We start from the raw sequence: 27,059 nt of genomic DNA, 5'->3' as shown, positions 1-27,059 counted from the left end.
ACAGGGAACTTCAAGGCCAGGTAATGATTGTGACACATAAAGTGAGTTATAGTTGGTGATTGTGTTAGACAACAGAATATCAATAGCAAAACCTGTATAAAAATTTTGGCTCCCCCAAAACTGAACTACCACTAGCCTACCATTGACAGCCTTCCTATAACACAAACAGCTGATTAATATGTATTTTATATATATTTTTATACCATGTCCTTACAATAAAGTGAGCTAGAGAAAAGAAAAGGTTATTAAGAAAGCTATAAGGAGGAGAAAATATATTTATAGTATTTATTTAAAAAGTTGACCCACGCACCCTGACTCATGTGGCTCAGTTGGTTGGGTGTTGTCCTACAAAGAGAAACATCACTGGTTTGATTCCTGGTCAGGGCACGTGCCTGGGTTGAAGGTTCAGTCCCAGGTTGGTCACGTATGAAAGGCAAGTGATAGATGTTCTCTCACATCGATGTTTCCCTCTCATTCTTTCTCCCTCTCTTCTCCTCTCTCTAAAAAATAAATTAAGTAAATTAAATTTTAAAAAATTAAAAAATATGGATCCACACAATTCAAATACATGTTGTTTAAGGGACAACTGTGTATGCCAAATGCCTAACTCATAGTAGGCATTCAATTACTGATAGCTGCCATTGTTGTTATTATGAATATCTGCTGTTGCTGCTGTTACATCAGGAAGTGTAATACTGAAAATCACATGATCAGTTTGGTCAGTGTAGCCATTCAAAATAGATAATTCATGGATGGGGAAGGGGGAATTTTATTCCACAAGACGTTTCGTTTCTTAAAAATGTAAAGTATTACCATATTTCTATATTTTTCTTTACTCATAATGATTCAATCTGAAAGAAAGAAATTTTTCTTCTATATCTCACTTAGGTATCTCACTTAGGTAATATTCTTCTATATCTCACTGATGAAATGTAAATTTTAATTTAGCAGCACCTACTTCATTTCTAAAAAACTCAATTTTCTGTTGCATAAATCATACCATTAATTTGGACTTCAGATAGGCAACACTTGATCTGTGGCATATTCTACACTGTGCTAAATTTTTTTTTACTGAGGTGCAAGAATTTTTCCTCAAATACTCTACAATATTTTTCATTCTGATAAATTCCACATTACTAGTATAAAAAATTACTGCTGAACATTGCACACATTAAAAGTGAAGGGAGCATTGGTGAATTTTTCCTTAATTTCTCATGCATGTGTGCCCAGGCTTGAAAAATCATAATCACATGTACTGGTTTGTGATGTGGTTTTATTAGCTTAATACATTTTATATCTAATATATGGGACCATGGCAAAGAAATAAAATCAATCAGCTAGTTTCCATTATCAAAGCAATATTTAATACGAAGCTGTCACACATGATGCACTTAGAATTGAATATTCAGAATTCCATAATACTGATTTTTAAAATACAATAAGCATTCATGCAGTTTATAAATATGACTTCCTGGTTAATTTAGGATTTTGATTAACTATTTATGTACATATCGACGAATTATTTTAAAACAAAATACGTTTCATTCTAAAATTGCATTGGACATAAATAGTGTTTTCCAGTATGAGATTGGTGCTGTTCTAAAGTTTTGAGTCAATCAAATGTATACTACATTAACAGAATGAAGAGATAAAAATACAAGAATATTTCAGCAGATGCACAAGAACCATTTCACAAAATTCAACACTTTTCATGATAAACACACTCAACAAACTAGGAATAGAAAAAAACCTACCTCAACATAATAAAATCCATGTGTAGAAAGCCCGTAGCTAACATCATGCTCAGTGGTGGAAGACTGGAAGCTTTTCCTCAAAGATTAGGAATAACACAGTGATGCCTACTTTTGCCATTTGTATTCAACATAATACTTTAAGTTCTGACCAGAGCAATTAGACAAGAGAAAGAAATAGAAAGCACCCAAATTAGAAGGAAAAATGTCACAAATGACATAATCTTATATTTAGGAAACCTGCACAATTCTATTTTAAAAAATAGATCTAATCAGTGTATTCAGTAAAGGTGCAGAATACAAATCAACACACAAAAATCAGTTGTGTTTCTATACATTAAAAGTGAAAAATCTGAAAAATAATTTAAGAAAACAATTTCATCAAAACAATATTATCAAAAAGACTAAGATTCTTAGGAGTAAACTTAACTAAGGAAGTAAAAGCCTTGTACACTGAAAACTATAAAACATTGCTGAAAGAAATTAAATAAGACACAAGTAAATGAAAAGAAATCCCATGTTTATGAATCAAAATTCCATTGGTTGCTTTTGCAGAAAAAGAAAAAAATGCATCCAAAAATTTATATAGAGTCATAAGGAGACCTGAATGACCACAACAATCTTGAAAAAGAACAAAAGTATAGTTCTCACATTTTCTAAGTTCAAGACTTACTATAAAACTATAGTAATCAAAAGTCAGACACATAGACCATTAGAATAGAATGGGTAGTCAAATGATCAAATGGTATTGGCACCATGTAGAAAAATTATTTGACCATACATGTGACCATCAAAATTAAAATTTTTGTGCATCAAAGCACACTATCAACAGTGATAAGGCAACCCACAAAATGGGAGAAAATATTTGCACATCATGCGTCTGACAAGGGATTGATGCCTAGTAAGATATAAAAGATTCCTTCAACTCAACAACAATAATAAGAGAAAAATATGGGCAAAGGACTTAAAGATATAAAGTTATAATTTTCAAAGATATAAAAGTGACCAAAAAACACACGAAGGACACACGATATCACTAATCAGCAGGGAATGGCAAATCACACCACAATAAGCTATCACTTCACACACATGACAATGGCTATTTTAAAACCAAAACAAAATGAAACAAGGATCCTGGGAAATGACAGGTGTTTAAACTTTTTGTGTTGCTGATGGGAAAGGAATTTCAAATGGTGCCACCAGCTGTGGAAAACAGCATGGCAGTTTTTCAAAAAATTAAACATTTAATTACCATATGGTTCTAAAGGACACTCTCTTTAACCAAACTTTAATTAGGCTTATCTGAACCCTCTTTTGACTAGGCCTGGTCCTGGGCCCTGTCTTCAGTTGGCCTGGTCCAGTCATGGAAAGAATCCTGCCAACTCAGCTTAGAGAGAATGTCTTATCCTTGGTCACATCTGATCAAATTCCTAATCCCTCACACTTGATAACTGATCCACCCACGTCTGCCTTCAGAATTCTGTTAAGTCACGTTAGCATGAATTCCTCTACCCTTTATGTCTCCTATTAGTAATTTTCTATCCACTAGACCCTTTCATCTGCTGATGGGCTATAAATTCCCAGTTTTTCTTGCCCAGTCTCTCTTCCCTGTTGTGATAGTCTTGACACCTATCACAATAGTCCTGAATAAAGTCTTTCTTACTGGTGAAAGTGTCAGAATAATGTTTTCTTTAACATGATCCAGAAATTCACTTTTAAGTATATAACCCAAAATAATCAATGGTGGGGACTCAAACAGATATTTGCACACCCGTGTGCATAGCAGCATTATTCACTACAACCAAAAGGTGAAAGCAACCCAAGAGGCCATTGATAGATGAATGGATAAACAAGATACAGTCTGTGCATACAATAATAAAATATTATTTAACTTGAAAAAGGAAGGAAATGATGGCACATGCTGCAACATGAACAAACCTTCAGGGCATTATCCTAAGGGAAATAAGCCAGTATCAGAAGGAAAAATATTGTCTAATTCCACTTCTATGAGGTACCAAGAGTAGTCAAATTCATAGAGACAAAAAGGAGAATGGTAGTTCTTAGGGCCTGGGTGTGGGAAAGAGTGGGAAGTTGCTGTTTAGTACTTAATATCACTGAATTGTACACTTAAATATGGTTTAAAAAACACTAACTTTTATAATATATATACTTGCCACAATAAAAAATGTGGGACTGAAATTCTTAAGTGAAAAACCATCATACCATCATTCTCAATACATTTGGTCTTTATTTTGTCAGTAATACCATGACATGGTTCCAACTTATTTAGTATATACTCCTCATTCGGTTTATGCCATGGTACAAATTTTAAAAATGAGCATGTGGTCAAAATTGTCTTTCAAGCATCACCTTGTGTTGATTAAACTTTTTTTAGTTTAATTCTTTATTTGTGTATCACTTGTCAACATTTCAGAGATTAGTGAGCTGGGGTTTATTTTTACCCTTTATCATAATATTACAGTGTTTGAATATTTGACCTTTTCTTAACTAGATATAAAAGCCCCTCTTTCTTTATAAAAATAAATTCAAAGAATACTTGACCCCCAAGAGTAATTGCTGTGACTATATTAATAGATCTGGATTTGACTTGAGACTACAGTGAATCCATTAAAAGGGCTGAAAACAAACTCAGGAAGGTATCTAGTTTACGTGTTCTATGAAGGACCCACCCATTCCAAGAAGATGGCCCTTTATTATTTCATTCACTTGTCTAAGACTCTCAATAGAGTCTATTCTATTTCTTAATAATATTATCCCTAGTTCAAAATGCCCTTGTTTAACAATACGCTCTTTATAAAATTCATTCCCTCTTATTCTTCCTACTTAGGAAATAATATAGTCTGTTTCTACAATGCATGTTTCAATAAAAGAAATGTGCTCATCTCTGTTAGGGGATTTGCACTATTTTAAAGAGGAAGTCGGGTTTATTTAATCTGTGAGTTCCCTTGGTATGTGAATGTGTTGAACTCAGCAGGGGCAAACTTTCTGTCGAAGAGCATCATTACCAACAGATGAAGAACCAAGGAGGGGAACCTTAAATTCTGAGATAGACTTTAATGGCTAATTTGGTGGCTATGCTTCCCATACATTTAGCTATTTGGTGAAACTAAAAATAAAGATAGAAAATTTCCAAAAATATTTATTCCTGTGGTATAAAAACTAAAAAGTGGTTGATTAAGAATTCTATATCCCAGGTCATTTATTTATTTTGATGAAACTGGTCTTTGAAAAAAATAAATAAAGATCCTCCTTAATTAATGCCCCAGTGAAAAAATCCTGAGCTGAGGGTAAAAGGATGCAAAGGGTGCAAAAGGGGGACTGCCAAGGGCAAGGTAAGGTGTTGAGATTTTATTAGGGTTCCAGTGATTTTTATTAGTGCTCTGGTTGCAAATAAGAAGGCCTTTGAGTGGTCTGCTTCTAACCCTGTTTTTCCAATTAGCCCTGTTGGTTTCCCTTTCTGCAGAAATCCAGGTATTGCTGGGGTAGATATAGTGTGTTATTGCAGTATCGTCTAGAATGCAAAATTTTTGAAAGATTATTTACAGCTTTATACAAATGATCTTATTTAATCCTTAATATAAGATTTTTGAGTTCATTATAATTACACCCATTTTTGAGACTATTTCTCTGTGGTTCAATGGTATTTTTGCAAGGATATACAAAGAAGTCCCCTAAATCCTGCAAGCAGTTACTAAATGGTAACATTTATCTCCTTGGCCTCATCATTCTCTTTCTCTCAGCTTTTACAAGCAAGTTGCAGATGTGCTTGATGCCCCTTTACCTCTAAATATTCCAGAGTGTATTTCTTAAAAACAAAGACAGTCTCTTATATAACTATAGTACAATTAAAGTCAGGAAGTCAACATTGATACAACAATATTAGTTTATTCAAATTGCCAGATAATGTTCTTTATAGCAAGAGAAATACATTACATTTAGTCATCTAGAATTGTTACACAGTTTTCCATTGTCTTTTGTGATTTTTAACATTAAAAAGATTACAGGCTCATTATTAGACTGTCATTAAATATAAATTCACCTGATGTTTCTTTATGATTATGTTCAGATTATGTGTTTTTGCCAGAGCGTCTCAACGGTGGTTTGTATCTCTATCGCAGTCACACAGCTTATTAACATGGGGGCCGGCACTTAAGCCTATGCGAGGACCCAAAGGCCACGTCCTCAACATCCATGCATAACATCATGAATAACTACAGAACTAACAAAGGCCCATGGTTTCTATAATTATCACTGAAGACTTACTCCAACCTCTGCCGCATAATAGATTAAGGGCAGGGAAACCGAACGGTATAGTAGTATAGGCCTATTATAGGAAAGGCATGCTTGTTTTCTATTGTGTGGGAAAGACGATCCAGAATGTTAATAGAAAACTTTAAAAGTTTGAAAGTTAGAAAACTATAAAAAATTTAACTATAGAAAATTTAAAGTTTAATAGAAAACCATTTCAGAGGTCTGTTTTGTGTGTCTTAGACTATCGGTTTTATGATTCCTTACTTTACTTGCTTTTTTGGTGCCTGTCTTGTTTTCTTGCCCTAAAAATTGATTACACATTATGAAAGGGTAGTTTGATTCTATATTACCTCAATTTACATTGGTGTGTTTCTAAAGAACATAATTTAAACATTATAATCAAAGTCCTCTGCATTGGAGAAATTCAATCCCTAAAAGCTTGCATAAAGGTGGTGATTTCTATGTAATATCTGACTCTTCTAATTATTTCAAAATCCAACCAATTATCAAAATAGATTTAAAAATAGTTTTATGGATCAATATCAATAAATAAGCCTCCATATTTTCAAAACTCTACACATCTTGGGCTAATTTTTCTAATGCTATTATTATGATGTAAATTGAAACTTAAGGCAATAATTAATACTTTGAATTATTATTGATATTTTGTTCATGAGTATCCTTAAATTAAGTTCTACAAATTAAAACTTACATTTATTCTGGTTATTTTTATTTAAAAATGTCAGTTTCTATACTCTTTCAAAATCACAACTGACTTGATTTTGATGGTAAAAGTAAAAAAAACCCTGAAATAAGTATAGCTTCTTAGTGTGCATTGAAATTGCATATAAAAGAATAAATACATTAAAAATTATTTAAACCTGTAAGAATTATACCATATCTCAAAGATCACTATTCACTCGCAACACTGAAGTCCTGGAAAATTGAGAAAAATTAAGGACTATTTGATTGAATGTTTTTCAAAGATGTGGGTTTAGCTCACTAGTAGGTCATGACCAGTGAACCTGTTGTTTTAGTGTGCATGTTCAGACATCTGAATTCATGGCTCTTTTGTGTACTGTGTAGAAAGGGAAAATAGTTTACTTAACTGTGACATAATCAAAGAAAGCTGGAAATTCACTGCTTTAATCAGCATTCAACTCCAACTTACTCTTCACTGTCATATTCTGCAGATAATGAAGGTGATGTATTTTGTTCACTGTTTTTCCCCCTGCACACCCTACATGTTTCTAGGGCCTTTTTCACAGTCTCTATACACCTTCCCCCGCCGACCATGATACAGACAAATACACTTTCCACCGAGGAATAGTACCTCCCCCTTCACCCTCACAAAATTAAAGCAGTTTCAGCCTGCATGCCAGGGTGTTCTTTATTTCCGGTGGTAGAATTTTCTTCCTTTCATTGGTAGTGATCCTAAGTCCCTTCCCACCTGATGAAATTTGCCTAAACAAAATTTCTATTTGTCTAATTTGTTCTATATTATATACTGAGTGCCTAGCAGATAGTATGAACTCTGTAAATATTTGTTAAATAAATAAATGAATATTACAAACCTCCTAACAAGCGTGATCCTATCTTTCATTATAAATTGGCTATCCTAAAATATCCCTCTCAAGCAAATTGTTTAATCTGATTCTCAAATGACTAAAAGCCTCCTCCCCAGAGATTGTACAATTAAGGGGTGGGGGAGTTAGAAGAATCTCTTCTTGAACAAGACTACAGTAGGGCTGGCTACAAATTAAATCCAGCCAGCAAAAATATTTTGGTCGGTTCACACATTTTAATCAATGTCCTACATTTAGGCATTAGAAATTCTCACATAAAATCTCAGCTTGTCTTGAAAGATCAAAAGATCTAGCAACATCAAGACTATGGTTGGGTGGAGCTGGGATTGCTGGTTTACTTGGATGGGTCCTGTGTGTAAATTTTTCTCTTTGTCTCCCCTACCAGATGTGAGTTCCTCAGATACATCGTATCGTGTGTGTGTGTGTGTGTGTGTGTGTGTGTTTGGTGGGGGGTGGGCCCTGGTCTCAATTGATATATGTGAGATGAGTGCATAAATTATAAATGGGCCCCACAGCTTAAGGTTATCTGTGAAGATGGATTAAATAACTATAAGGTTCAGTCGTCTGTTCTTCTCCTGACTGCATTTAGACTTTTTCCCACAGGAATCATATCTAAGCTCACATTTCAGTTACCATCTCCACCATAAAGCATAAAGCCGAATTTGCAAGCCTGGCCTGTTGCCTGGATTCTAATCAGAAATCTCTAACCGTCCCTCAACAACTCAGTCTGTGTCAAGAACTTACTCTGTTATCTAGCCAAAACATACTTTCCAACTGACTGCCCAATATTTTTAATGCCTCCATTACCCTTCCATGCATATAACCTTGAAGCCTCAGCAATTTTAGATTCCTTTTTATCCCTCACCAGCACACGCAGTGAGTTATTAAATGTAGTTTATTCATTTTTTAATATATTAAATGTCTCCATTTTACTGTTCTGCCTCTATTCAAGGTCAAGTTTCATCATTATGATAAACACTTAATTGTTCTCCTTGCCTCAAGCTTTTCAATATAAATTTATTTATAATATTAGCAAATGTCTATCAAGTGCTCACCACTGTCTTAGAAGTTAGGAAGTACAGCAGTGAACAAAGGTGATAGAGTCCCTACCCTTAAGAAAATGTCAGATAGTCACAAATTATATGAAGCAGAGTAGGAGAATAGGAAATGATGAATTAAAGAACTACATTTAAAAAATAAGTGTAATTCTTGTCATGTTTTTATTTATATTCAATTAAAGAAAATTTATTGCATATAGTTTCCCAGAATGAACTTCCTGAAACATTTCACATTATGGCATTTCTGTATTCAAACACATTCAACAAATTACTCATCTATAAAACAAGTGGAATATGGACCAAACTAGTTAGTTCAGGTTGGGTAATCCGGACCAAGTATTCCTTTTTGCCTTTAGTCTATAAATACAAAACTCCAGAAATATGGTTAACTTTCTGGCCTTATGCTTTTCTACTTTAGGGGCCCATTGCCATCCTATACACATCTCTCTGAAGCACCCAGCACTTCAGATCTCAGTACAAAAGCCCTTCTCCTTTCTCCCTGCTCTAGGTCATCCAGTATGACATAGAATCTACCACCTTGTAATTAACTATTTCCTTGTGGTCATATTTTATCTTCCCAGGTGGATGGCACACTTTTGAAAGGTGACTGTCTTATATTACATTGCATTCTTCCTAGTACCTTATGAAGTGATTGACACAGAAACATGTGTTTGTGAAGTAAGGGCTGACCAATCAGTTACCGGAGTTGACCACAGCCAGTCTCTGTGGCTCTCCCTGGGCACATGCCCACGTCATCTGCTCTTTTCTCTTGGTGACATTAAGCCTATACCTGACACAGAGTCATGACTTCAATTTTCCACTGGAATATGTATTTTACTTTCCCCCTGAAAATGGCACACCACTGTAATAGGTCTTAGTATCTTTTCTTAGATCTTAATATCAGTTAGATCAAAATGGATCTTAATATCATTTTCTGCCTAGGATGAAATGCTTTGCTTTACCAGGAAGTTAGCTTTGCACACTTGCCACAAGGGGGAGCAGCCGCTCTTTTTGAGGAACCAGAACGACCACATTTTCATTTCCTTACAGCTTCCACCCCAATGTTTTTCTGTCCCCATGTTTGTTCCCATGAAGTTTTTTATTTTTGTTTTTTTCTTTATATGTATTTCTCACAACTGAAGGGAAAATTCTTCACTTTAAAAAGAAAATTTTGCCATGGTTTCCTTAATTCTATTCCTCTAGACACTAAGAGTTTAATTTGTATGAAGATTCTTAATTCTCTATTTTTAAAGAAGTAGATATCTACTGTGGGACGAGTACTTTTGAAAAGTACTTATTATTGGATAGAACAATTCAAGGGGAAACCAGAAAATAGCTTTCGGTCAATATCTGACATGGACATCAGGTAACAGATATTTTTGTCCCTCAGTTTAACTAAAGTATAGAGTGAAAATAGATATTTAATGCTTGCCAAATATGAAAAGTTTTTAACTAAAACTGGGTGTTACGATACTAGACAAATATAAAATTATATGTATGTATGTATGAATATAAAATAGAGCTAGCAGGAATACTAAAAATAATCTGGACCAAAGTCTTCCAGTTTACAGATAAGGTCATCAAATCACAGAGAGGTCAAATGATAAGCTGATCTGGTTCAAGACCTCATTCAGATCCAAGAGTCTTTCCTTGAAGTTCTATCATCTTTCTTGTAATCATAATGTGAAACCTGGAGCTAAAATAATTTTTCACAAATCTGACAGTATTATGCTAAAGATTATTAAAATGATGTTGCTTTGAGTTCTGATTACTCTACAACACCTTATATCCACACAGCACTGAGGGTTACGCTGCAGTTCTTAACGCTGTTCAAGTAGATTTATCCATGCTAAGTTGGAGCCTCAGATAAAATGAAGTACATGTTACATAATAGTAATAATAATAATAATATATAATAAAATTTCTATTTATATCAAGAAAACCATATGTGTAAATTCACAGATAAAGTTCTGTAAGTTATGCAGTTGAAATTGTTAACCATGATAGTATAGGAAGAGAGGGAGAAAAGAGCAGGTAAAATGTTTTGCAAGAAGGCTTTCCCTTTAGTCTGCATTTTTCCATAATATCTGAGTTTTTGCAACAAACATGCATAACTTTTGAATTGATGATCATATAAAAGGCAAAAATTTAAACTATAAAAGGAAACACTACATTAACTATGGGAAAGATATTTTTATGTAAGGACATTGAACTTAATTAAAAAAAAAACAAAGACTTCCATTATTTTCCCACTGAAAATATGTCTGTCAGTGATTAACCAGCACTATAATAAGACCTCAAAATTCAGTACTAATGCTGACTTTGTATTAAATTATGGCTAACAAAGAATGGACTTGTTTTACAAGAATGGTTAAAAATTTTTCATGAGCTACTTCCTAATACATCAACTACATTAAATCTACCATTAACCACAGTGAATGTCTTGAAGAGCTAAAGACATTTAGGTTTTAATACTGCTCAAAACTCAAGCTCAGAAGTTTTTTGCCCTCTACAAATACTTGGTCCATGAGAATGGCCAAGTTCTGGGATGCTACTCCTAGGTAGTCCTCTATCAACTTCTTACTAGTGTCTCCTTATGTACACTAATCACTTGTTAACTAAAGAACATTTATGCATGACCCATGGACATGGGGAGAAGGTGGGGTTGGGTGAAAGTGAGGAAAAAAAAGAAAAATCGGGAACTGTAATGGCATAAACAATAAAGAAGTAATTATATTAATGAATTTTTAAATTTAAATTTAGCTTCATAGTTCCTCCTTTCCTAAAATTAGAACATAACAAAGTAATTTTGAACCCTTTATAGGTTTTTTTGTCCTTTATATAATTTTGATATTTCCCTTAAAGGAGAACACTGATTCCCTCCCTTCTCCAACTCCCCACATTACATAAAGGATTTCTCTGACTTAGAACAACATTAGACAGACACTTCTAGTCCCTCTCTCTACCGGGCCATTTCTACCTTGGATGAAGGAGTAACTTATCTCATTGGTGAACTAGGTGGCAATCTGGTGTCCATCAGTGTCAGGTTTTTCTATTGGATGTGATGATTGATATTGAAGTTCTTGTCCATAAATGACCCTTTTTCTGTTGCTCTTTTCCCCTCATAATGGTTGGTCCCTAAGTGGAACATGCTTTCCTTCTCCAACTCTTCTGTGTCCATTTGGTAGGGGCCTGTCAGGGGTGTCTGCCATTCTCTCGTTTTTCCACCTTAGATTGTGAGATCAAATCGCAGTAAGAGGAGGCCATTCACATGTAAACGCAAGCAATGGCTGTGTTTGAATCACAGCCTATTGGGAACCACCCTGCCTGGTTTCAGAAGCTGTAACCCCCATAGCTAAGGTTTAGTAAAAGACCTTGGGACCATAAGCCACAAAGGAGACAAAGCTTATCCTCTTGGCAGGGGCACCCCTTCTTCCCCCTTTCACTTCACTCTGCTTGGCTTCAGGTGGATGACTGGTTAGCCAATGACAGATAAGATTCCTCAAGGGAGGGACGACCTAAGACAGGCATGATTGTGAAGGGGTCATCAGGGAAGGTTAAGGAACTATAGAACAGGGGCAATTGACCCTCACCCCTCAGCTTTGACATAGCCTGAGTCCTCATTCTGTCTGCAAGAAGTCTCCTAATCTCTTGGCTGCCTTACTTCCCCTGCCTGACTTAAGCCTGAAACAATGCCGGAGGCAGGTGAGGCCCTGTGCTGGAATGGGAGGTTCCCTGGGGCGATCAGGCCTAAGAAAGAATGCATAAAAACCTGTAAAACCTACTTTTCTAAGAATATCCTCAATTTAAATGTTAAGGATCCAAGCATAAAATGAGTTTGTTTTTCAAAGTTTTATGACCCTTTGGCTATCTGACCCTGACTCAGAAGAAACCCTCATAGTTCTTTGAATATTATCTATTGTTTGATCATTACTACCTGACAATGATTGATGAACTTTACGTATATGCCCTGTGTTCCGATGCAAATTAAACCCAATAAAAGCCTATTGAGGGACAGGTTCAAAGCCCTTCTCTTCTGAGAGATTGTGATGCGGACTCTGGCCAGCAGTGTCCACAGTGTTGTGGATGAGATGAAACAAATTCACACAGACTACCGAAGTCCTGTGAAGAACAAGGGATGGCACAGCCACTCTCTTGAGGGGAGAGTACCTCGACCCTTGCCTTAATAGGGCTTTATTGCTTTCTGATAGCATACATCAAAGAAAGTTCTCATTCATTATGCTCAGGTTTGCTTTAGGTGATTACTTTTACAGATAACAAAGGAAAGGATGTTACTGATTACGTCTTACAGATTAACAAGGAAAAAATGTTGGAAATGCAAGGGAACGGTAAGAGTAATTGGTCTGGTTACACTCGGTCCTTGGGAGAATTAGTACAGACTTCAGGAAGTTACTTTAAAGATAGTAAACATTTGCAGCTTCAATTCAGGGTGAGGGAGTTTTAGCAAAAGCAAGCCTCAAAGCAGCCTAGGTACAATGCAGGCCTGGTTTCCCACAGGAAAGCCGATCTGTTGGTTTGGCTTCTTGTGTGCCGACATTTGTCTATCAGCTTTCCAGTAGGGCTAGACTACATTTTCCATTCCACATGGATAGGTTCCCTATAGATTGGCTACCTTTCCTCCCCAAGCAGAACGTGTCTTGGTAGACTTCTTCTCATTCCCAGTGGCCACCGGGGGAGGCTATGCAGGCAGAGCCCCCCTATAGTAGGCCGTAGTTTGCCAATCCCTGTCCTGTACCATTCTGCATATTATGACCCTATTTACTTCTCTACTCTCTTAGAATATCCCCACTGCCACGACCATTCCAACGACACTTACTTCGTGCTTTTATACTTATAATATTCTTTCCCACCATGGGACATTCACAATATCCTTCCTTATGCCTAGCTATTCACCTAGTTAGCTCTTAATCATTCTTCAGATTATTAGCCACTCACTCAAGGAAGCCAGCCATCTGTGGCCTCTCTACCTTAGTAGAGTCTATTGCAATTATCTGAGTAATGTTAGTTTTTTCCACTTTATTGTGACCTGTGCCTATTTTCTCAAGCCCTCTCTTCCTAAAATGTGTCTAGAAGCATTTCTCTCTGCCAATTCCCCCATCAATCTCCCTTTTTCTGTGCACTTGGAAAAATTTCTGTTGTTTCTAACTTACCTCTCTGTTCTTTGCACATGTCTGTCTTTTATGGTAAGTGTTCTTCTAGCTTCCCTTTGGCCCCCAATTGCTCATGTCACAGATTTGTCAAATGTCTCCAGCTAAAACCTCCTGGAACACACTAGTGGTAGAAAGTAGTTGCTTTTATTGATGTTGCATGGAGGGAGACCATACACTCTTGGAAACCAAAAAGGCCTCTCAGAAGAAGGTGTGTAAAAGGACTTAGGAGAATTCAGAGAAGCAGGGATTTTGCTCTAGATTGGCTGCTGCTGTTAGGAAGTGGGAATAATTCATTGATTGGGCATCTTGATAATTACATTCTAGGAAGTAGGGAAGAAAGGAATAAAGCTACACCTGTAATTGATAAAAAGGCACTGTTTATTCAAATTAGCCAGATTGGGGAGACACTTGGGATTTTTTTTTAATTGTTTGGACATGTTCTTGTGTTTTATCTGTTAAGACGTGATTACAGAATGTTCTTGTTTTTGCCTTGATTCAAAAGTGTCATGGGACCTTGTCTGGTTTTGTCATTGTTTGAAATTGTTTATGTTCCAAAGGAGAACACAGTGACCTAGCTGAGAGCGGCAAGCCAATTCCTAGCAGCACCAAGGCCATGTAGTGGTGCCAGGTAGCTGTGGGCTTTCAGATGCTGCTGTGCTTTTCCTCAGAGAGAGCTCCCGGGGAAGAGTGGGTGACCAGGAAGGGTGTCCACACACACAAAGGCTCTCTGTGCCCAGTCTTGGGTCTGGTTGTTTGTGTCCAGGCAGGCCGAACTTGGCCAGCATGTAATGGAATTTCAAGAGTGAATACTTTTATTTATCATTTTTCATTTTGTCCTAGTTGAAAAGACACATTAACTTATGAAGTCAGATAAATAAAATTCCTTACTTATTGAAAAATGCATGGCATTCTTTGGCCTGTGCTCATCACAGATAAGAATTTGAAAGCTCAATAGCTTTTAAGAATGTCCCTCAAATATATCCTTAAAAAAAAAAACCTCTTGAGTAATTTTGCCAAAATTATCTATGTTATCAACTGAGAAGACAATTGAATTCTGGACAAAAGCCAATCCACCAGCATTAATTATTGGCTGTTGCCATTGCCCTGGGTATGACATGTGACGAGAATCTGTGAGAAGAAGCCAAGTATAAATTGCAGCCTGAGGACTGTGAGAAGGAAGGGTCTGTATCTTGTGGGCAGAGTTTGGAGTTTCATGTTAATATGAGATGGTTTGGTGATACAGCACTGCCTAAGCTTGCCTTGGTAAATAGGAGCATAAAGCACCTGACTCACCCAAATCCCTTTGGGATCAGCACAAGTTACAGAAGTTTCTGGAAGTCTCTGTTTTATACATACTTCTGGGAAAAGGAGTTTTGATCCTATCTGAGTCTATGCAAAGGCAGTGATTAGTCACCAGGACAAAGCTGACTGGAGCAAAATGCTAAGTCATTGATTGGACATACAACTTCTTGCTTGGGACAAATGGTGTTATATTTGAAATAACTTTGTATGTTTCAAGTATCACACACATATAATGAATTTGTATTAATAGCATTACTATGTATAATTTAATCACACCAGAACCTATGGGTATGTAAATATTAGCATGTGCACAATGATCTGGAAGAGAGAACATTGTAAGTAATTCTTGAGCAAAAAATACTGAGAAATACAGAAATTAAAGTATTTAAGTTGAGACCTAAGGAATGTGTGGAATCCTGAGCCTTCATACACCTTTTTCTCTAAGGATTATAAAATACCAATTTTAAAAATCTAGTAGTCAGCATTTCAATGAATAGTGGTTTATTACTTAAGAATGGGATAATTAAAGAGGAGATAAAATTCCATGAAAAAATCATGTTAAAAAACCCCTCTGAAATAGGAAAACTATTCAGTAAATTTGAAATTTTGAGATAGTAAATCTAATGGCCAAGTTGCAAAATGTATTGGTGCTTTGATGTTTGAGATGGAAGACATTTCCAATATGGAAAAATCATGTTGCCACATTCAAGCACAATATGTGGACCAGGGTTTTAAGTAGTTTTGACAAGAATGAAAGTCTGAAAAGAGGCAGCATAAAAGGAAGAGATGTAAATTGTGGTAAAAGGATTAGTACAATTTAAGCAATTACAGTGATGCAATAGTGAAAATTTATTCATGTTAGATGACCCATTGTCCAATATTATCTGTTTTTCTCTCATTCTCTCCCTACTCTGGACTCCAAATCCAGTAGGACTGAGAGGAGAAAACATCACCACATATTAGGCCAGAAGCCTAGATTAGCCTAGATTAAGATTAGCCTAGAGCAACATTTTAAACCTCCATAAACATAAACATTCATGGAATGGATGAATGAATACCGGGGAGCGGAAAGGTTCTTGTAGATGTGATGAAAGCAAATAAAAGTTATTTTGTGTTTCTAAGTGGCTTGAGTTTGTTCCACCAGGGCCTAACTCATTTTCTGAAATAGCTAGATACTGGGCACCTACTATTATCTATTCCTGTAAAGTAAGGGGCATTAGTCAATATTTGACGTTTTATGTTATTTTATTTTTTTTTTTATTTTATTTTAGTTCAGAAATCAAAAGAGTCTCTGAGTTCAGGGGAGGAAAGGTAGCTTTAACTTAGTTCCTATGCAGGTCAGTAAAGAAAACAACACACTGCACTGGAAATAGCTCACGGATAAAAAGTAGGAATCCTCCGTTCTCCTCTGTGCCTTCCACAAAATATTCAGTGTAAACATCATTAAGTGTTTGAGCTCAAGAATGCTTTGATTGCTTACGAGATATAAAGGTTTCCAAAGTGAAAACACAAAACAAAACATAAGTGTATTTGAATAAAGATAAATGATTCTTTCAAATCTAAGAAGCTATTTGATTAGCAAAATACCTGACTGTTAATTAAAAGTAGTTAAAAAGATTAGAGCATGTTTTCTAGATATATCATTTCTTCTAAATATAGAATATACTGCAGTGTTTAATTACGGATAATTTCTATGTTAAATATGATTTTATTATGCATAAAAGGATGTCCCAACAACATACTCATAAACTCCACGTTCACTCAAAAATAGTCTAAAGACAGAAGGACACTCTGTGGTGGCTTTATAGACCACACGAATGAAGCTACTGTTAGAATTCTAATTTTTCTTGATAAAACACAGGTTGTCTACCTTAAAGAAATAGTGTTGCCAAACACTTATTCTTTAAACAGTAATGATCACAAGATTCCCTTAAACATCATTTTGGATAGTACAATATCAATTTATTAAACACCTAAATATTGGATATTCCTTTTGAAAATATATCCAAGATTAGATAAATGCAGACCTGAGCTTAATCGTCTTTTTGTTTAAAAAAAAAAAGGAGCATTGCAGATTTGTACCCATGTTTCACTGTGTATAATGTGCACCCATGTTTTTGGCCCAAACTTTCAGTAAAAAAAAATCTTTTGTTTTAATCTTTTAATTCAGCTTTTTATTGATTTATATTTAAGACACTTGTTTTTTGTATTATAAAGAAATTTTATTATTTATTTTTGAACATATTGTGGTACAAGAAATTTCATGTAACAAATAATTACAAAACACAAAAACAGATATAAGTTATTTTAGGTGCTACCCATGTATAATGCGCATCCTTACTTTTCCCTCAAAAATTTGGGCAAAAAAGTGTGCATTATACATGGTAAAATACAGTATTTTCTATTCTATTCCATTCCATTCCAGCCTATCGCCCTGAAGAACATTGCTGCTTATGGTCTATTAGGAAATTAGCTTGATTAGATGCAAACCAACAACTCTGTCTTGCTTGTGTTCGGCAGCATGTAAGATCCCACTTCAGCCATTTTTTCATTCAACCCACACATGCACGCACAATTCACAAATCAGCCAGAGCCTGGTGCAGAGTTTGCACATAGAATCTGTGTGTCTCCTCCTCCAGCTGTTTTTCTGGCATTTCCTTCTCATTCTTTGGCTGGCCACTCCAGTTCCTCTGGACTTTCTCCCGTTGTCCTTTCTCCTCATGTCCCGTTGTCATGCTGTTCTGTCCTAGGAAACAGAACAGCATGCCTTCTACTGGAGTTTTAGCTGGCCCATGCCCTCCCTTCCCTTCCATGCTACGAGTGAGACTTCATAACAACTGGGAATTCACCCATATCAATTACATCCTTCACACGTCAGCTCCACTGCAGAACCTGCCAGGTGCTGTTCATTTTCTAAAGCCCTCTGAAAGTCAGTGTTTGTATTTTGTCTAGAATCTATTGCTGTTGTGTATAGGAAGCTTGGTTTGTTAAAGGTTGTTCCTCCTTACCAGAAATAGAACTTCATTTTCATTAGCCAGTTTGTGTGTGGAGGGGAAAGGGGGGAACAGCGGGTGAGAGAGGGTTTATGGATTTCTGTTGGTCTAACTGAGGGACTTCGTTAACACTCCTGGAGTCCACAGTAATATGGCCCATAATTTTCTTTTTCAGCTCCAGAGTCGATTTAGATACTATTATAATTGATATATTTTGTTTGAGTTCTACCATGTTATATTATGTTAACTGTATACATGTATATGATCTGTTTCCTTTGACTATTTTTTGACAATTCTTCAGATATTTTAGAAAGTTTATATTTTCTAGTCTTCAGGTGTCAATTCAAATGTTACCTTCCCAGAAAGGACATGTATAACCTAGCTAAGACCCTCTGTGACAACATTCTCAATAGTTTCATTCCTTTTCAAATTTCTTCAGGGAAATATGTGTAAAATAATGTCATATTACCAGTAGATTAGGACTAACTTAATAGTTTGCCATGCTTTTACTATTGTGTCTTAATTGTAATTCTAAACTCCTTTATTGCATTTGAACTCTTTTGAATGCAGGGATTTTTTAAGTCCACATGGTGCATGGAAGGGTGTTAATTAATAGTCACAAAAATAGTATCTCATGTTTACATAGCATTTACTATGTGCTCTGCACTTTTCTTAGTGATTTAAATACATTAACACATTTAGTTCTTACAACAGTAGTTGCTACTATTGTTCTTATTCTATACATGAGAAGTTAAAGCTCAAATAAATACAGTATCTTTCTTGAGGTCACAGAGTTTGTAAACAGCAAAGCCAGAATTAGAACCAATCTGGTCCAGAGCCAGTGCTTTCAACCACCATGCTCTACTGCTCACGGAGTGCTTATGAGAAATCAAACAATTTAATGATATGTATATACATATATATATAATTTCATTACAGTATGGTATGATTTGAGGTACCTTTCACCACGTGCTTCTGCACCTAAGTTCTAGATTTACACCCTTGAATGAACCAAATAAGAACGTGTACTGGGTATTGGTGAGTAATACCAGATGAATTAAGAAGTACATTTGCAAAAATATATAATCTCAGAACCTATAATTTCTCCTGAGATAACACTAATCATTAACGTAGGTCGTATTTTAAATGAGTTTTGAGAATCACAGCCAAGTTTTGTGCTCCTTCAATATTTTTATTTAAATGTTCTCCTCTATATGCAATGTATAGTGAATGTTAGTAAAAATACTTGTGAATTTAGGAGCATTCATGTTTAAATGCATAGTTGCCAAAATAAACTTCTCAGACCAGAAATGACTATTTTATCAAAGGAGATAATTATTCCTCTTCAGACATATTATTTTTAAACAAATATAAATTTCTTTTATTTCCTACAGGGTATTAATTTCATAATTTCAAAAGGAGAGAAAACAAGAGCTAAGTACAAATTTTAAGACAGAACCTGGAATTTTTTCCATATTCTTGACTACAACTATATCATGAAACAAAAGTCATATTTTCTAAAGAAGAAACAAGTGTTTAACAACAATAACTACAATTAGCAACTACTGTTGAACCAAGCATGTGCATGCGTCACCAAGAGCTATCTTTAGGTCCCTTTGTTAGATAAGTCCATTCATGAGAGAAAAATACATAATAGTCACCACAATAGATACTGTATTAAGACTTACTGAATAATTGCAGATCTATTAGTAAGGCATTGGAATTCCATGAGGACATGAAGTACTACTTTTTTAAATTAAAAAGGACTAGTTTCTTACCCAAAGCATATATACTGTGTATAAAATACTATATCTATTTCCTGCATGGAAATATATAATAATCACAAAGTATAAAGGAGAGATGTCAAAAACTGTCACAAGTGACTCAGAAGGACATTTTATTGTGATAAAAATGTTTAGAAAGAGTTAAAAACCATTGAATGCTAAGAATGCCAAAGGGTATATTTCCTTTGTGATTTTATTTTCTCATGTTTTCTAGAATAAGTGGATATTCCATTTAAATCATTTAAAAATGTTACAAAATTCTATCAAAAATTAGGAAAATTATTATTATTTTTTGGAGAGGATTAGCAATTTAAATAGTAAACATTTAACCTGAAAATCATAATCCGTGTAATTTCAAGGTTAGTAGGTTTTAGCATTAAATAGCAGTATTCAGTTCAGCAACTCAATGAAATAAATAATAAGTTCATAGTGCCTCTATTAAAATGTTTCTATAAAATTCAAAAATATTTCAAATCATGTCTCCAATGACACCGGAATACAGCACTGTTTCTGTAATCTGCCACAACAATAACAACAGTGGCAAGTCATCAGAATTCTCCTGACCTGCATAGACATTCACGTTTATTCAGAACTAACCCAAATAACATAATTTACCCACAGAAACAATTACAGATATTCTATAAGAAAGAATAATTCAAATAAGAAAAACCTGACTTCTCAAAGACTAAAACCCAAGGTATTTTCCATGTTAACTAAACTTACCTAAAAATTTTTGGTAGGTAACAAAGCTTCCCTCCTGGGTCTAAATCCAATTACATATTTCCAGGCCCACAATTATCACATTCTTTCATGTTTACTCAAAAACAGAATAAGTACATGCATTTGGGAAAATATATATAAATCAATGCATAGATATGAGTACCATTACCCATGCTTGCCTTCTCATTCTTGCCAGTCTTATGTCGGAGAAGAGGATGTTGTTCTGGGTCATTTTTTTTCTCCATCAGGAAATCAAGGATTAAGTTTCTTTAGCTCATGGTAGAGGAGGAACCCCAGCTAACAATTTTGAATCATTTCCTTAAAATTCCAGAACTTCCACTTGACCAGAATCAATACATAAAAAATAACAAATCTTTGTCTTCGACAAACTCCATTTCAAATCAGTTGTTTCGGGGGGGAAAACACATATACAAACAAGCAACAATTACAGGCAGAACTGATGTTTGGGCAGAGAGGAAAAGAGATAATCTGAATTTAAATGGTACATTTCCAGGAGCAAGAACACAGGCACGCCTTCTGATCCTCTTCCTCTCCCCAGGCTGATACTGAGATGCAGATGAGACTCCTTCTTCCCAGTTAGTAGTCTCTAGCCATTGAATTCTGTCCTCTGAATAAGGGTATAGGCTCCTAACCTCTGCATTGAGGTTAGTTCTCTCATTTCATTGTGATTACCTTCATAGAATGGAACAGGATACATTTTAGCTCCGTGACTACATCTGATTTGGGGACTGGTGAGTTGAGGTATAAGGGTTTGCATTTCAAAAGAAAGACAAAACAACTTACAGACAATTTTATCCTTATTGGGGACCATTTGGGACTCCCTACAAACTCCTCCTGAAATAGCTGATACTGACCTTCTTCCTTTTGGGACACATTTATTGTGGCCATTTGTTTTTTATGGCACTTAATTGAGAGACCTTAAATTAACAATGTTGCTTGGCAACAATGGCAACCCCCCACCTCCACTCCAGCTTTTTCACTTTGACTTACCTACCTTGAAATTTTAAACTTTCAGAAAGAGTACAGATGGTTTTAAGATTTAGCATTTAATATTTGCAAAGAAAAAGAAACACTCAATTCTAATTTATTCTTCTAGCACAAAAAATCCTAAGTTTTTTGTGCTAAGCAATTCCATTTATATCTATGTGAAATGTCCCTGCCATTTCCTTCCGTCTCCATCCCAGCTGTTCTCATCACCACCCACACTCAAAAAACCTCTCCCTGCATGCATTTTTGAATATGCAGTAATCCAAGTAATGCTCAGCCTAACACCATAACATGATTGCCAAAAAAAGAAAGAGAGAAAAAGAAAGAAAGAGACAGGGAGGAAGGGAGGTAGGGAGGAAAAAAAGAAGGAATGGAGTTTGCACCTGGTCTGTCATTGAAGACATTGTTTTACTACATGTGACAACCCTATTTTCAAAGGGACTTACATATACAAGTAATGTGAGTATTTCTCCAAAATATAGCATATCAAAAAAAATTGTGTATCATTGAAAAGATATTTATCATAGTATTAACTTATTAATACAAGTTATTTAAAACATCCAAAATGAGGGAATGCTTTATAATGTATTAGTATATGAGACAAAGATATACTAACACCCCATGTGGACAATGACACTGATTTTTGGATTATTTAATGACAAATAAATGTGCTAACAGTACATTAGAGTGTTAGGTATAAAAGTAAGTTTCAAAAATTACATGGAAAACATGATCCCATTTTTTGCAAATACAAGAATGTATGAGTGTATGTGTGTAATAAGTGCAGAAGAGGTACCAAAATTTTCCTATAAAGGGTAAGATGATGAGTGATTTTCACTTCATTCTTTTTATAAATTTTCTTCAATAAATACATACTACTTTTATTGTAAACAAAATAAGCCAGTTCAAGTTGCTTGTACACATATCGTTCAGTAGACCAAACTATGATCAGTTTCACACAGTGAAGGTTGGTTACTAGCCCACTGCAGATCCTCTCCAAACCCATCCGCCTATACTCTGCTTGGTGGTGCTGAAGTTCCTAGTATGCAAATATTCTTTCCCTTTTCCAGCTGGATTCCTGTTAGGTCCTACCTATTGGGGAACTAGAAGAGACTGAAACGCAAACACAGGGAAGGAACACGCCCTTTCTATTTGCTTGTTTCTGTGGGTGTCATCATCCCAGCCCTGGCCTGTCACACTGCGCCAACAGCACTATGTTTCTCTCACTAGCTGCCTTCAGCACTCCCTTGGTAGTACCAGCATAAAGTAGGCAGTGTCCTCTCCCAGATACTACAGAGTCACCCTTACAACCATGAAGTTTGGGTGGGGACCACAGCAAGAAAAGGCTCTGCAGCAAGTCCAGCCTGCAGGGCAAAGTGTCCTTCCACTTACAGAACCACAGCTGCAGAGCCTAAGGTCCTAAGTGTCTGAGATGGAAGGGGCACCACAAGGGATCTCCCTGCGCTGCAATAGGAAGGTCACAGTGCGGACCTGTAGGGTTTGGGCCAAATCTCTGTTCTCTGACATATTCTTTTCTTCTGTGGAGTCTTGTAGAGACTGAACTCCTGAGCTGCAATATGAAAATAATCACTCCACCTGAACTGGCCCTCGTGAAGTGGGGGTCAAATGGCTCAACAAGCCATGGATTTGGACAAGTAGTTCATTACCAAGTGCATAGGCTTTCAAGCGATACATGTGAGAAGATGGCTTGATCCCTTCATTTGTCCTTCAATGGCCTTCTTTGACACCTACTCCTGCTTCATTGTTTCCTTTCCCTCAATCCAAGGGAGTTCCTATGACTCAGAAAGAAAAACTGGGGCTTGATTTACAGATGGTTAGAACTCAAGGAAGAAATACAACTTTCACTTGGCCACTTTGAACTCCTTATGGCACTGAACCAACACAAAGAAAGAGATGGCTTCTTGGGCTGGGGAAATTAATGTCCATGCAGGTTTCTGAGGATTCAGATCCTTCATAAATAAAAATTCAGATAAGCCCAATAGTAAAGAAACCCAGTCAACTGGGGACAAATGGCACACCTTCAGACTGGCATATCCACTATGTAAGATGAATTAGATGGTGGTTCTATTACAACTTAGTCTTCAGTTTTATCTCCAGGTAAAACTGTAACAAAATTTGAGGAGTAATTCACATCTACTAGAGGTGGATGCTATGACTCTTTCTGGAGAAGGATATGATTGTTGGGACTCTGTATCTCCCCTTATCCAGGGAGAGCAGAGACCAAAGGATACTTGCACAATTGTATCATCTTTCTAAGCAGGAGCACAGCTCTTGCTTTATGAAAGTTTGAAATATATATATATATTCTATATATATATAGATAGATAGATAGATAGATATAGATGTGTATAGATGCAGAGTAATGGAAGGGGGGACTATACCAGCTTATTAATTTATTTCTTCTCAGTTCCTAACTCTTCATTCTATACTCAGCTGAGATTCTGAGATTTACATTTTTCCTCTGCTAGACTGTGTTTTTCTAGGTTCTGCTAGTGGGAGGCACTAGAGGGGAAATGGAAGGTAGGAGGGAGGAAGAACAGACTCCATCCTACCTGCTTGCTGGTCCTTCAGCATCTCTCCAGCAACAGCTTTTTTCCCTGGCAGCAACAGAAACAGCCCCCTACCAGATGACAGTGCGTGACAAGCTGAGCTCTCTCCCAGCTCAGTGGGCCCTCCTCCACAGCTCTGATAACCCTTTCCTTCACCTTCCTGTGTTCTCCCAGACCTACAGGTATAGCTGCTTCCCACAGGTAATTTCTCTATTTCCTCGATCTTCCTTTTCTACTACTTTTTCAGTTATTCCCCATGTTTGGTTCTTTCTGTTAAAATAGTATGTGGTTTCTGATTGCCTGACTAGACTCTGGTAATGATAGTTCTTATCAGGTACTGTGTTTTAGGCACATTGTTTTCCTTACTCCTCACAACAACTTTGTCAAGAATGTGCTAGAATCCAGTTTATTATGGCTAAAAACATGAAATTTAAGCTTTATTTCTCTCAACTTAGCAATGCTCACAAAGGTAATGTCTATCAAAACCTGTATTTAAACCAAGATCAGACTGACCCAAACATCCATCAGCTGATGAATGGAGAAATAAAGTATAGTATATTCACACAATGGAATATTATTCAGCAATAAAACTGAATGAAGTACTTATACTACTACAACAGAGATGAACTGGTGAAATCATTATGTGAGAGAAACCAGACAAAATAGGCAACATGTTGTTTGATTCCATTTATACGAAATGTCCATATTAGGCAAGTCTATATATGCATAAATATGTATATGAATGTACTTGTATATAAATTGCATAAAGATGCATAATGAATTTAACCAAAATGTTACAAATGGATATATAAAGGTAGCAGGATTTGATAATTTTTTCATCCTTTCTTATAATTTGATATGTTGGGGGAAAGCCCCATAAGTCTAAATTCAGGATCAATTAAAAAGAACTGACTTTAGCCTTATTCAAATTCATAATAATTATAATAGGAGAAACTTACATGCACAAGCAAAGCAGCTGCTTGCTCCCAGTGGTGGCCCGCCAGGAAGAATCCACACCCCTTCCAGGACAAGGTCCCTTTTCAAAAGGGGTTAATAGTCAAACCATACGGTTGGTAGTCACGTAGCTCACCAGAAAAAGCAATGCATTTCTAAGTTTACAGATAATATCAGGCAGTAGTCACTTGCTATGCATTCATTAACCTCTTTCCTGGGGGCAAGACGCTAATCTTTGGGTGGCACCCAGTTTTCTGGGTAGTCAGCAAAGCCCGAGGCAACAGAGAGTTCAAAGTCCAACATTTCCCACTCCTTTTTTAAAATTTTATTTTAATAATTGTTCAGTACAGTTTTCTGTCCTTTATTCCCAGACACTCTTGCTACTGGAGCCATATTGCAGTTCAGTGAGTTTCCTTACGAATGAATTCTATAAAATTTTTACAAAAATTATGCCTTACTTATATATTCAGAGCAATTGATTAGACTCTTTTCAATGGAGAAAATAGATAATAACATAAACAATATTTTTTACTGTTATATTTTAAAAGCATTGAACTTAGAATACATTTGTTAATTTGTAGGTTCGGAAATAACAATAGTTTGAGAGTGGCTGGGTTTGAAGGTGACCTCTGCTAAGCTGGAAATAAAAGTTTCTACCTAATGAAGAGTATAAATCCCACATTGAGTAAGGGCCATGTGTCACTCACAGTGGGCAACAGTTTTCAAAACCCCTAAACTCCCCCAATCTGAGGGTGTGGCCTCTTGAAAATGGAACTTCTAAGATCCAATATGTGGTCCTTACTCTAATATTAATATTTAATGTTTAAGACCCTTTTCTGGGTTTCTGATCAGAAAAGTAGCCTGGACAAGATTAAATATTCTCCATACTGTTGGTGAATAGACTTATCTAGGGTGAGGGCAGCTATAACAAACACAATGAATCAAATCAGAATGTTTAAAGCTGGGACTTAGAATTCTGTATTTTTAAAAATTCCTAGTGTCTGGAAGGTTGAAAAACACATGGAACTCCATGTCACATTGGCCACAATTGTTTCAAATTTCTGCGTCTTTTTTTTTTTTTTGCTGTTGACTAATACTCATGATGTGCACTAGTCTTGCTATAGTTTCTCAAGGTCTGGGGAAGGGAGGAGTGATGGTTTTTCTTTCAGTGTTATGTGGAGCTAAGATTAGTGAGGGTTAACAGGTAACACCTGGTACAAAAGAAATCTTGCTGTCATTTCCTTATCTTAGTGGCAAAAACCGTCTTTCCTTGAGAAGAAATGAATTGGATTTTTTATATTAGTTGATTTGCCCCTAACAATTAATGAGATTTTTCAAAGTACAAACAAAAGGTAGAAAACAAAAGAGGTGAAATTTTATTTTTTGTTGCAAAAATAACATTCTGAAATAAGTCAAACTAAACCACTTTAATAAGGGTCCTTATTAAGGATCTGAAGGATTTAGTACATTGTGTGTCTCAAAAAGGAAAACAATAGGTGTCCTAACTACTTCCTATATTCTAAATAGCTTACAGAGATAAAACTCCATTATATATTTCATAGAGGGTGCTTTCCAATGTTATTACATAATATCTTTTTTGTTACTTTCTCTCATATAGCTAAAAATTTAATGTGATCAATTGACTATTCATTACCAGTGATGAACCCTTAGAGATATACCTTTTCATGTACTTTATACTTCTATGATTAGTTTCTTTTTTGTATCTTTATTATTTTTATTATTTTCCTCAAGGGACTTTATTTCATTTTTTATAAAATATATTTTATTGATTATACTATTACAGTTGTCCCCCCTTTGCCCTCCTCCACATAACAGCCCCCACTCCCTCAGGCCATCAACACACCATTGTTCATCATTCATATAAGTTCT

At 35.8% G+C, this 27,059-nt stretch overlaps 1 long non-coding RNA gene across 2 annotated transcripts; it reads right to left on the bottom strand.

Moving 5' to 3' along the window:
- Positions 1-354: 354 nt before the first annotated feature.
- On the bottom strand, positions 355-25,472 carry LOC118499705. 2 transcript variants are annotated; one of them, XR_004902215.1, is made up of 5 exons: positions 25,175-25,472; positions 20,641-21,330; positions 13,839-13,949; positions 9,369-9,457; positions 355-500 (listed from the first exon to the last, which is right to left on the bottom strand). It is a non-coding gene; the product is annotated as an uncharacterized LOC118499705 (long non-coding RNA). The 2 variants fall into 2 exon arrangements; XR_004902214.1 differs by lacking the exon at positions 25,175-25,472 and having other exon boundaries at positions 20,641-23,917.
- Between the last annotated feature and the right edge of the window lie 1,587 nt (positions 25,473-27,059).

Source organism: Phyllostomus discolor, chromosome 3, assembly GCF_004126475.2.
Source record: "Phyllostomus discolor isolate MPI-MPIP mPhyDis1 chromosome 3, mPhyDis1.pri.v3, whole genome shotgun sequence".
Lineage (NCBI taxonomy): Eukaryota > Metazoa > Chordata > Mammalia > Chiroptera > Phyllostomidae > Phyllostomus > Phyllostomus discolor.
The sequence above is the reverse complement of the archived record's forward strand: the minus strand, read 5'-3'. Positions and strand labels throughout refer to the sequence as shown.